Source organism: Monodelphis domestica, chromosome 2 (assembly GCF_027887165.1).
Source record: "Monodelphis domestica isolate mMonDom1 chromosome 2, mMonDom1.pri, whole genome shotgun sequence".
In the NCBI taxonomy this organism is placed as follows: Eukaryota; Metazoa; Chordata; class Mammalia; order Didelphimorphia; family Didelphidae; genus Monodelphis; species Monodelphis domestica.
Window position 1 is genome coordinate 85,488,159 of NC_077228.1, and position 12,644 is coordinate 85,500,802.

The following is a 12,644-nucleotide window of genomic DNA, read 5'->3' on the forward strand; positions in this document are numbered from 1 at the left end:
GGTTAGGCAAGGGGAGTTAAGTGACTTACCCAGACTCACACAGCTAGGGAGTGTCTGAAGCCAAATTTGAACCCAGAATCTCCTGTATCTAGGCCTAGCTATATCAATCCACCGAGCTACCCAGATGCCCCTTTTTTCCAAGTTTAATAAAAATAACTTGTTTGTCTTTTCTTATAGCACAATAGCATTCTATTACAATTGTATACTAGAACTTGTTCAGTCATTCTTCAGTTTCTGGTTCTTTGCCATCACAAAAAGAGGTCTTATAAATTTAGTAGAATTAGGTCCTTTTCACATATGTATATATAATTTCATTAATATCAATATCAATTTTCTTTTGTCCTCAAACCAGCTCAAATGAGAATGAATTTTAAATATTGCCCATTTGCCCTCCTTTTTTTACACTCCACTGTAAAACAAATAAATAAACAAACAAAACCCCTTGTCCTTGTGTAACTGTTTTATAGGAGATATTTTCCTTTCACTTATTCCATTACATCTCTCTTTCTCACCTTTCCATTCTTCTTTTGAAATCATCTGAATGTAATGGACTCATATAATAGGCTCATATGCACACCCTCTATCTATACTATTTATAGTCTCTATATAGACTCCTTCTAACTACTCTAAAGATGATAAATCTTTTAGGGATTACATATACTACCTTGCATTATAGGTGTGTAAATAGAGTTTCACTTTGTTAAAACCTACATTATTTCCCACCCATTTACTTATTCATGGTTCTCTTGAGTTTTCTGGTTGCATATCAAGTTTATTATTCAGCATGGTCTTTTCATCCGGAATGCCTCAAAGCCCTCTATTTCATCAAATATCTATTTTTCTCTTGTAGGATTATGCTCAAATTTTGCAGAGTAAGTTATTCTTGGTTGTAATCCTCATTCTTTTATCTTCAAAATTATCATATTCCAACCTTTCCACTCTTTTATGCTGAGAGCTGCTAAATCTTCCCTGATCCTAACTCTAGCTACACAGTATTTAAACTACTTATTCATGACCTCTTTCAGTATTTTTTCCTTTGACCCAAAGCTCTGGATTTTGGCTATAATATGCCTGGGAATTTTTATGTTGAAAGTTATTTCAACTGGTTAATCCATTCAATTTCTCCTACAACCTCTCATTCCAAGATATTTGGTCAGTTTTCCTTTATAATTTCTTTAAATATTATATGTAGGCTCCATTTTCATAATGGCTTTTAGTTAATCCAAAAATTCTTAAATTATTTCTCCTTAATTATTTTTAGTTCACTTATTTTTTTCTATTAGATAGTTCACATTTTCTTCTATTTTCAATCTTTTAACTTTATTCTTTAAGGACTTCTGATGGAATCATTAGATTCTACTAGACCAATTCTAATTTTTAAGAAACTATTTTCTACTTTGTTCCTCTTTTACCACTTATCTACTTTTAAAAAAGTTATTTTCTTCAGTAATAATGTACTGATTTATAGTTTGGAAATTTTTTGATTTTTAGGGAATTGCTTTTTTTCAGTGTTTTTCATGTCTCTTTAATAAGCTTTTTTCATAATTTTCTCACATTGATTTTTGCCATTTTCTTCAACTGATCTTATTTGATTTTTAAAATATTTTAAAATATTTTCCTCCTTTTATCACTTTCCTTAACTGTTCTAGTGTTTCTTCTTATTGAGGAAAATCAGAAAGAAAAGGGCTGTGACAGACTAAGAATGTCTTTTTCAGATGATGAATGTATAAAGGGTATTATTATTAGTAACTGTTCTTGTAGTAATGGTGACCATTTTCGGGATGGTCTCTAGCCAGCTGCTTCCTGGAGATATTTTTTTTCAGGGATTTTAAAATGAAGTTAAGCCTAATCATTTCCTTTGAAATGCATGGATTAACCTCATGGCAATAGGGGACAGAGTTAGATAATTTTTCATTGAATACTCCAGTAAGGATATGACCATAGACTGAACTTAATTTGACAATATTGCCAAATGATATTAAATAGTTCAGTGGCTACTCATAGCTATATTTTCTTAAAAAAAAGTTTCTGTTAGAATTTGAACAATCTGTATTCAGTGTCTAGAAGTAGATGTCATATACCATGACACTGCATTATCCCTGACTGAAGAGTGAAAATAAAGCTATTGACAATTTCAAACAGAGAAATCATCAAAATTTAATATAGAAACTTATGCATAATATCCAATAGTTGATAGTTATCCATGGGGTAATGGGTGATCTAGTAGACAATCTTTCACAAGTGACTAAATTTCTATGTGGAATATTTATATGAAGAGGTCATAACATAGATATCAAAATAAATCAGGAAAAGACACAAACTTCAGTGATCAGTGAATATGAAAGTTATTAAAAGATGAAACCCTGGCTAAGGATGAGAGCAGAAGACATGTTTCTCTCCTAATTGGCACCTCCATTGAGAAATCTTATAGAAACATTTTCAGGGTTTTTCATTCATCTTTGGTATCCATTAATCTCAGAAGTTTCACCTGTGGCTCCAGGATTCTGTAGCATGTGTAGTAAGTATATCCCAATAAAAACTTTTTGGCAGACAGGCTAAACCAAGTTCACGATAGCAAACACATTTTAACTGGATTGGTGATCTATGGGGGTGTCTATCCCGAGCATGTGAAGGCTTCTCTCAGTGGGATAGACAGATGAAAACAATTACTTCCATTTGCCATGAAGGTGGCAAATGTTATAGAGTGCTTAGAGCTCGGTAAAATATCAAAGACTCCTAGGCTATCCACTATATCCCAGGCTATTGATAGTCATCCTGATTTTCATTTTGCCACTGGATTTTGATTATTTTGGAAGAGAGTGAGGCTGATGATTTTGTGCAACTCTGCCTTACTAGTCAATTTATACACAAGTAAAGTCATTATTCATCATAATGTCATCAGTGTTCAAAATTAAGTATGACCAACAACAAAAGCAACAATTTTATTTAAGAACAAAGAAAAACTAATATAATTTTGCCCCAATTTATAAAGTTGTTGAAGCTCAAATAATTAAACATGTAAAAAGTGATCTATAGAAAATAAAGTGGTTTATATTAAGTATTAATATTATATACATTAATCTATTATTTGGGGAGTCTTATTATGTGAGAATTCTATAAAGCCATGTAAATAACAACCTCATCACTTATTAGGTAAGCCCTAAGAAGGTGTTAATAAATGACTTTTTGCACAGTCATAAATCAGCAAATGTCAGGCATAGACTCTGAGTTCAGATCATCTTAATCTAATTCTAGCATTCCATCCACAATGCACTGCAGTTTTATTTTTTTATGTTGTTTTTACCAACATTCTAGATACATGTGTCAAGCTTTTTGTATTATATTCCTACAAATGAGCCTATCCACACATATTCTCTTTGTGTCTCTGTCTCTCTCTAACACACACATACACACACACACACACAAAACACACACACATAGTATCATAATTCACATAGTACTGAAGAGGAAGAAAAGATGAATACACTTTCAACTTAGAGAGAGAATATGTTATATAAAATCTTCTATAGAAGTAATAATGTACAAATTGGTTAGTGGCAAAGGTCATTTCAATTACTGAAGTCAGTTACCCAGGAAGGTTCTAAAAATTATAGCATAGATGCATGATAGAATGTATGGAATCTGAAAGGAGGTCATTAGGTAAATAGTTAGTCCCCAGCAATTGAAAAACTGGAAAAAGTAGTAAGATGCCAGATTAATGAAATTGGAGGAGGGGAATTCAAATCAATAATAAATCAAAGGACAAAAAAGATGCTATTCTGGTTACATTAAATTCAGTGTGATTTAAGCTGGAATTTTTTCCTATTGAATAGTGCCACAATATCATCAACATCATCAACAGCATCATCAACATCAACAACAGTATCATCAATATCATCAATCATCGTCAACAACATCAACAACATTATCATCAATGTCATCAACAGCATCAACATCAACATAATCAACAACAATATCATCATTAACATAATCAACAACATTATCATTAACATCATCAACATCATCATCAACATCATCATCAATATCAACATCATCATCAACATCAATATCAATATCTAACTATCCATCTTTTTCCAACCCAGGAAAGATTTTTGCTGGGTGGCATAACCTAATAGCATACTATGGGGATTACTGAATTAGAGCCAAAAGACCTAAACTCTAGACTGGGTGCTATTTTGGGTCCTTTGGGGGTAAAAAGAAAGTCTTTTTCCTGAACTCAGTTTCATCATTTATTTATAAGTGAAGCTTACCTAGACTCTTCATTAAGTTAATCAATTAAATCAAAGAATAAACCAGGTATAAACAAGAAAAAAAAAGAAAAAAATGAATTCCTAATTTTCTCCCACTTTCTCACCTCTTTCATTTATTTCCACCTCAAACCATCCCCCAGATGATAAGCAATCTAATATAGATTTTACATATGTAATCATGTAAAATAATTCAACATATTAGTTATTTTGCAGAAGAGAGCTCAAATAAAAGAAAAGATCAGTAATAGTGGAGTACAAATGTCTCTATATAGCTTACTTTTTTGAGGATTAGTATTTAAATGTAATACACCTAGTCACCAAAGTATCTTTTCATTATTTTTATAACCTATATGCAATTTAATTCAACAAATAGTAATAAAGTATTTCTTTTGTTCAGTCATGATATATCAATGATTTTACCATTGCTGGAAAGAATTGAAATTGAATAGTTTCTCTCTGTGTGCTATAGAAATAAAAAGTAAATAAATCATTGTGTAGCTTTATGTGTTACTATTAATAAAAGGGGTTTGAGGGGGGGCAGCTGGGTAGCTCAGTGGATTGAGAGTCAGGCCTGGAGACAGGAAGTCCTAGGTTCAAATCTGGCCTCAGACACTTCCCAGCTGTGTGACCCTGGGCAAATCACTTGACCCCCATTGCCTAACCCTTACCACTCTTCTGCCTTGGAGCCAATATACAGTATTGACTCCAAGACGGAAGGTAAGGGTTTAAAAAAAAAAGGGGGGGGGGGGTTTGAGGCTGCAAAATAAGTTCTATTCTGGAAGATCCAAAACATCGAGCCTTCAAATTTGTCATAATGTGGTATATAATGGATATAAGGAGTTACAAAAATGTTTATTTACTTTACATATGAATAAGAAGGATAAATAGAGATATTTTATTTTTAAAAACACATATTATTAAGGGTTTTGTTCAATTTAGATCTGAAAGTAGATTCAGTCTAATAAATGTTCAACTGTCACTCATAAACAAAGGTCTTTCTGCTTTAAGTGAAGTATTAAGTCATATAATTCATGGGTTGAATTTGTTTAATTCCTAAATATTCTCCATGAATGAAAATCCTAAACAAAATAATTTTCTGGAAAATGAATGATAACTTACATTGAATTTTGAAAAATTGTTATAAACACAACAGTCACTTAATCCAAACATTTTCAGAAAGAGTGCTTCATGATCATGTTACACTTATGCCTCCAGAAATGCACTAATAATGACAATTGGAAAGAAACTGCATATTTGCATATTTAAGATTAATACACAATCCTTTACTTATACTAATTCAAGAATAAAGATTGTATTCTCTTAGCTCTGGATAAATCATCATCCTGGAGTGAAATGGACAAGCTGAAATTGACAGATCTAATTATAGTATTCAAATAACATTTTTTCACAATCTAGCATTATAACTGATTATCCTCTGTTACTCTTTCTTAACTATTGAATCAAATGTAGACTTCTCTGATGTTTAAAGACCCCCTAACCTAATACTAACCTATCTTTAGACTTATTAGATATTACTCTCCTTACTCAATCTATAGTCTAAACAAAAACACTTTCATGATGCTTGAAAATACTATACTTCCCTTCATAGATAATTCTTAGAATGCTATTTCATTCAAGATCTATTTCAAAATGTTGCGATATATAGCGTTTATTAATAGCTCAGTTGCCTTGTATTTATTTTGTGTATATGTACACATTTTCTTCCTCAATAGCTTTTTTAGGGCCAATATTAAGTCACTTGCAGAATACATGAAGGTGAATATGGAATAAGAAGACTAGAGAAATAAATTAAGTCCAGGTAATTAAGAGATTTAGAAGTCAGAGTACTCTCTGATTGACTGTGGAGGTAATAGGGATACACTGGATTTAATTTATTGTAGGGAATGGTGCTGACAAGACATGAGCTTTAAGAAAATCAAATAGATAACTGAGAGGAGAATGAAATGGGTTAGGGAAAAGATTTGAGGCAAGGAAACCTATCAGGAAGCTAAGGAAATAGCCTTCGTATGTAGTGGCAAGAGATTCCATTAGGGTGGTAGCATACTGTCAGATGAGAGTAGGTTGTATGTACAAGATATATTACAAAGGAGAATTTCTCACGTTTGGCAACCAATATGATATGGAGGGTGTGAAAGACTGAGGAATTAAGAATAACATCTTGTTTTTGAGCTCTGCTGATTGAGAGGATAGCTAAGTCTCAAAATAATAGAAACACTAAGAAATAGAGGAAGGTTTAGTGGGAAAGAACAAAATGGATTAAGTTTTGGATATATTGCTGCTAAATTTTCTATAGGCTATCCAATTCAAGATGTATAATAGGAAGTTGGATATGTGGGATTAGTGATAAGGATAGAAGTTATAGATGGATTTAGATCAAAGGATCTTTCATGTAGAGATAAAAATTAAATCCAAGGAACTAAGGATATAACTAAGTGAAATATTGTTGTTGGTTGTCTCTTGAACCGAGGATGATGATTGTCTTTGTGCGTTTTTGTGCACAAAGACACCTGTGCATGAAGATTTAAGTGGAAAAGTCGATGCACAGAGACAGTCCCACTCTCAGCTTTGGAAGCCTGGGTCCAGTGCCAAGAAAAGTCGTTGTACCTGGAGACTTCCTCAGCTGCATTGGATGGCTGTGTTGTCTTTTGTGCTCCATCACGCCCTAAGCACTCCACAGTGCCTTGCTGCATCGCCATCTCAGCCATTGAACCTTCTTGTTGGTTTCTTCCACCTCTTCCGCCGAAGCAGTCTTCACATGCTGGGTGAGCAAAGCCCTAGTTCACCAGGGGTCGACATCGACCCGATGGCTACCCTCACAAGGTTTAGCTGTTGCCCGGGGTGTGGCCGCTGCCGCATGCTAGCAGCGACTAGGAGCCACAAGTGAGAGCTGGGTGTCAGGTAGGGGTCAGAGGCTGGAGAGCTGCCCTAGAAGGGCACAACAAGCCCTCCATACCAGAGATATTACCCCTCCCTGAGCACCCCATGCACCCCTAAGTGAAATATAATAGAGATAAAAGGTAAGGACCCAGGACAGTGCATTTTGGAGACATCCATGGTTGAGGGGTGCAATCTGGATAGAGATCAATCAAAAGATACTGAAGTTGTGTTGTAACACAGGAAGGAGGAGAATCAAAAAATCACTGTCACAAGGACATATACTTAAAAATATCAATTAGATGAGGGTGATTAATAATGTCAAAGGTAGTCAAAAGATTCAGATGGCCTTAATTTTTAATTTTTTTTTTATTTAATTGATGAATTTAGAGTATTTTTTCATGTATACATGATTGATCTTCTTTCCCTCCCCTTCTTCCTACCTCCTTCTGTAGCCAGTGAGCAATTCAACTGAGTTTTACATGTATCAAGACCTATTTCCACATCATTAATATTTGCACTAGAGATATTTAGAGTCTACATACATCCCCAAACATATCCCCATTGAACCATGTGATCAAGCAAATATTTTTCTTCTGTGTTTCTACTCCCACAATTCTTCCTCTGGATGTGGATAGTGTTCTTTATCATAAGTCCCTCAGAATTATCCTGGATCATTGCATTGCTGCTAGTAGAGAAGTCCATTAAGTTCGATTGTACCACAGATTATCAGTCTCTGTGTACAAAGTTCTCCTGATTCTGCTCCTTTCATTCTGCATCAATTCCTGGAGGTCATTCAGTTTCACATGGAATTCCTCCAGTTCATTATTCCTTTCAGCACAATAGTATTCCATCATCAACAGATACCACAATTTGTTCAGCCATTCCCCAATTAAAGGGTATCCCTTCATTTTCCAATTTCTTGCCACCACAAAGAGTGTAGCTTTGAGTATTTTTATACAAGTATTTTTCCCTAATATCTCTTTGGGGTACAAACCCAGCAGTGGTATGGCTGGGCCAAAGGGAAGGCAATTATTTAAAGCCCTTTGGGCATAGTTCCAAATTGCCTTCCAGAATGTTTGGATCTATTCACAACTCCACCAGCAATGCATTAGTCCCAATTTTGCCATATCCTTTCCAACATTTATTTCTTTCCTTTGCTGTCATATTAGCCAACCTGCTAGGTGTGAGGTGTTACTTCTGAGTTGTTTTGATTTTCATTGATCTAATTATAAGAGATTTAGAACACTTTTTCTTGTGCTTATTGATTATTTTGATTTTTTATCTTAAAATTGCCTATTTATGACCCTTGCCCATTTATCAATTGGGGAATTGGTGGATTTTTTTGGAAAAATAAATTTGAGAAATTAGACTTTTGTCAGAGGTTTCTGCTGTAAAGATTCTCCACCCCCAAGTTTGTTGTTTCCCTTCTAATTTTGGTTCCATTGGTTTTATTTGCACAAGATCTTTTTAATTTAATGTAATTAAAAGTATTCATTTTTAATATTCTATATCTCTTGCTTGGTGTAAATTCTTTCCTTTCTCATAGATCTGACTAATATAGTAGTTTATGTTTATTTAATTTACTTATAGTTTCCTTTTTTATAATTAAATCATCTACCCATTTTTAATTTATCTTGGTATAGGGTATGAGATATTGATCTAAGCCTAATCTCTCCCATATTATTTTATAATTTTCCCAGCATTTTTTTAAATAGTGGGTTCTTTTTCTAAAAGCTGGGATATTTGCATTTATCATACATTATCTTGCCAAGGACATTTAACCCAGGTCTATTCCATTGACCCTCCCTTCTGTCTTTTAGTCAGTGCCATATTGTTTTGATGACCACTGCTTTATAGCACAGTTTAAGATCTGGTACTGCTAGACTGCCATCCTTTACACTTTTTTCAATATTTCCCTTGATATTCTTGATCCTTTGTTCTTCCAAATGAACTTTATTATAATTTTAACTTTATTATAATCTTATCAAAGAAAAATGGTTGGTGGTAGTTTAATAGGTATGTCACTTAATAAGTAAATTATTTTGGGTAGGATTATCATTTTCATTATATTAGCTCATCCTATCCATGAGCAATTAATGTTTTCCAATTATTTATATCTAGTTTTAATTGTGTGGAAAGTGTTCAATGATAAAACAAAAAAAAATTCACAATAAATCATATGAAAATGTAAATCAACAGATCTAATGAGTGCAGTGTTGTTACTACCATATTAGAGTTGATCTATACTATTAAAGACAGTAACAACCTTAAATAGTAGATTATTTCACATTCAATATTTTATTTCCTTCATGTGTTCAAATGTTCAAGTATGTTGATAGCTCTCAGATTCATAATAAATTATCTTAAACCTGAACAATTTAAAAATAGACCTTCTCACATGTCTATACACCACCAAAATATAGAATTATAAATCACAGTACTTAAAAGGAAAAATAATAATAACTAATATTTATATTTTTTAAGATTTATAAATATTTTTACATATGTCTTACTTTGTCTCCTCAACTCCTCATATTAAGGGTATATAATATTCCAATTTTGTACTTTACTAAACTGAGGTTGAGAAAAGTTAAGTAACTTTCCCAGTCACATAATTAAATGACTGAGACTAGACTTGAATTCTGGTCTTTCTGATTCCAGTACTGTATCTACTTTGGCACTTGGTTGGAGGGTAAGGCAGGAAAAGATGTTTACATTTGCAAACTGGAAAGGAAATTCTTTCTTCAGATTCAAAAAGATAAAACAGGTAATTATGCCCTTTGCATTAATACAAAAATTGTAAATGTTCTATTAATCACTGTGTACAACCAAAGAAGGAAAAAGACAGAATGCTGTGTGTGTGTGTGTGTGTGTGTGTGAGAGAGAGAGAGAGAGAGAGAGAGACAGACAGACAGACAGACAGACAGACAGAGAGACAGAGACAGAGACAAAGACAGAGAGAGACACACAGAGAGAGAATTAACAGATTCATAAGCAGTAAGATGGGGGTGTCTTGCCATATACTTAGAGTATGTACCTAGGAAATCACTTACACTCTAAGTGGAATATTGTATATTAATTTTTCTCTCTCTCATGACTTAGAACCAACATACAGTATTGATTCTAAAACTGAAGATAAGGGTTTAAATTTTTTCAACAGGAATTATAAATTTCACATTTTTATGGTTTAAGTATTATTTTACCTTTTTTTCCTGATGGCAAATACTATGCAAAAATGATCTTCAGAAAATAGACTTCTCATTTCTAAATCTAAATCACATTCCAGTTCAGTTATTCTGGCTTCACTATATAGTTATTCAACTAACAAATTAAACTTCACGAGAAATTATAGATGAATTTCTTAACCATATTTTGGAGGTCATGTAGATGAGTTTCCAAATCTGATTATATTAGTGTTTACTCTGTATTAAAAATATTATAACATATTAAGATTTTTAAATGGCTCTTTTAATCTGACAAACTTGTGTGTGTGTATGTGTGTTGTGTGTGTGTGTGTGTTGTGTGAGAGACAGAATTTTTACTAAATGGGAGAACTAAGAAAATACATAGCAAAAATTTGGAGTTGGTAGTAGGAGAAATGATCAGGTCTGATATTTAAAATCTCAACTCATTTGCCAATGGTCCAAACACCAACAAAAACAAATAAAGAGCCAGACAACTTCAACACAAAACAACTCCCACAAAACCAACAAAGAGATTTAGCTTGAGGAAAAAAATGCAAATTCTGTATTAAATGGTGAAAAACTCAGACAGTCAACAAACAAAACACATTAAAAAAAATTAAAGACTAGGTAACAGATATCATGTACAACCCTAGAGATACATATGGAAGAAAAAATACAGTCCCTGCCTTCAAGTATCTAACATTCTAGTATGGTGAAATAATACATAAAAGGGGATAGAAGAAGAATCAGGAGGGCAAGTGAATTTTGATAGGTATGGGTCACTCCACTTGAAATATAAGCCTAGATAAATAGGGATGTTACAGAGAGAAGAAGATTCATATTCTCTGGGAAGTTTCAACAAAACATAATTATAAAGGGAAATTGCATCAACAAGGCTATCTATTATTAAAATAGAGGACAGAGACCAATAGCAAAAATGAAGATTTGTCCATGTGCCCTGACATCAATGAAATATTACAAGAAACAGAATGATTTAATTCCTTACTTTTTATAGACTAGTAAAATAGGAAGGGTTTTAGGGATGGGAAGGTTAACAGATGGGATCACACTAACCAATTATATAAACAGGTTTATTATCTAAAGGGACAAGGGAATGGAAGGGAATCAGGAATTAACTTACTTATCAACCCCCCCTCCAAATATATTAAACCCTTATTTTTCTAATTATCCTTAATTAATTAATAAAATGAATAATTAATGTTAGAGAGAGGTTTGTAGGGGCAGAGACAACCAGGTCCAATGAAATTATAACACCTAAGCATCCACCTTTGGTTTAGCCAGAAATCGAGAGGGATTTCACCAAACTCCAGGAGAAATCCACTTTCTATGTAGTTTTCAGCAGTAGGAATGAGGCAGGAATATCCAGACAGCCAAAGGAAAATAACTACTGAGTTTTTGGGTCCACCCCAGAAACCTAGACAGATACTCCTCTGGTCTATCTTGAGAGCAGGAGAGATGCAGCTTCTCACTTCAATGGAGTCCAGCCAAACTGACACCAACTGATTTTCCAGTAACAGCCTCAGTGTCCAGTCCCTGCTCCTAGGAGAATTCTAAGTGGAATGTTGACCCTACAACATCGCATGCATCCAGCTTTGCAAAATCCCCTTGCTACAATAGGTGCCAAATGAGAATTTATGTTTAGGTTTATATTTGCCCCATCAAAGATCTTGTATTCATTGACAAAATCATTGAAATGTAGAAGCAAAATATTATGTCTTCTCCATGTATAGTTTTTAGAAATGAGTCAATGGTCTTCCTCCAATTTAACTGCAAACTGATTTCTGGTAAATGCCACACCTAGCTCTGCATTTCCATCACTATTTCACACTAACCCATGAATCTAGGAGGAAAATACTGTGACTAGATAACCCCAGTTTATATTTTGTTGAATGAGTTTGCTATAAAAAGCTGATTTAGAACATGAAAGGAGATAAACTATTTTTTTAAACAAGCAAGGTATGTCTTGCTGCTGCTGTTTTGTTTATTTTTTTTTTTACTTTGTGTGCTGTAAGTAGGCCAAAGAACCTCTAATATTCAACAGTGTCAGTTAAACTGTTTTGAAATGATTTGGTGTGGTTAGCAACGGAATTAAAAAAAAAAATTTAGGGGGCAGCTGGGTAGCTCAGTGGATTAAGAGCCAGTCCTAGAGACGGGAGGTCCTAGGTTCAAATCTGACCTCAGCCACTTCCTAGCTGTGTGACCCTGGGCAAGTCACTTGACCCCCATTGCCTAGCCCTTACCACTCTTCTGCCTTGGAGCCAATACACAG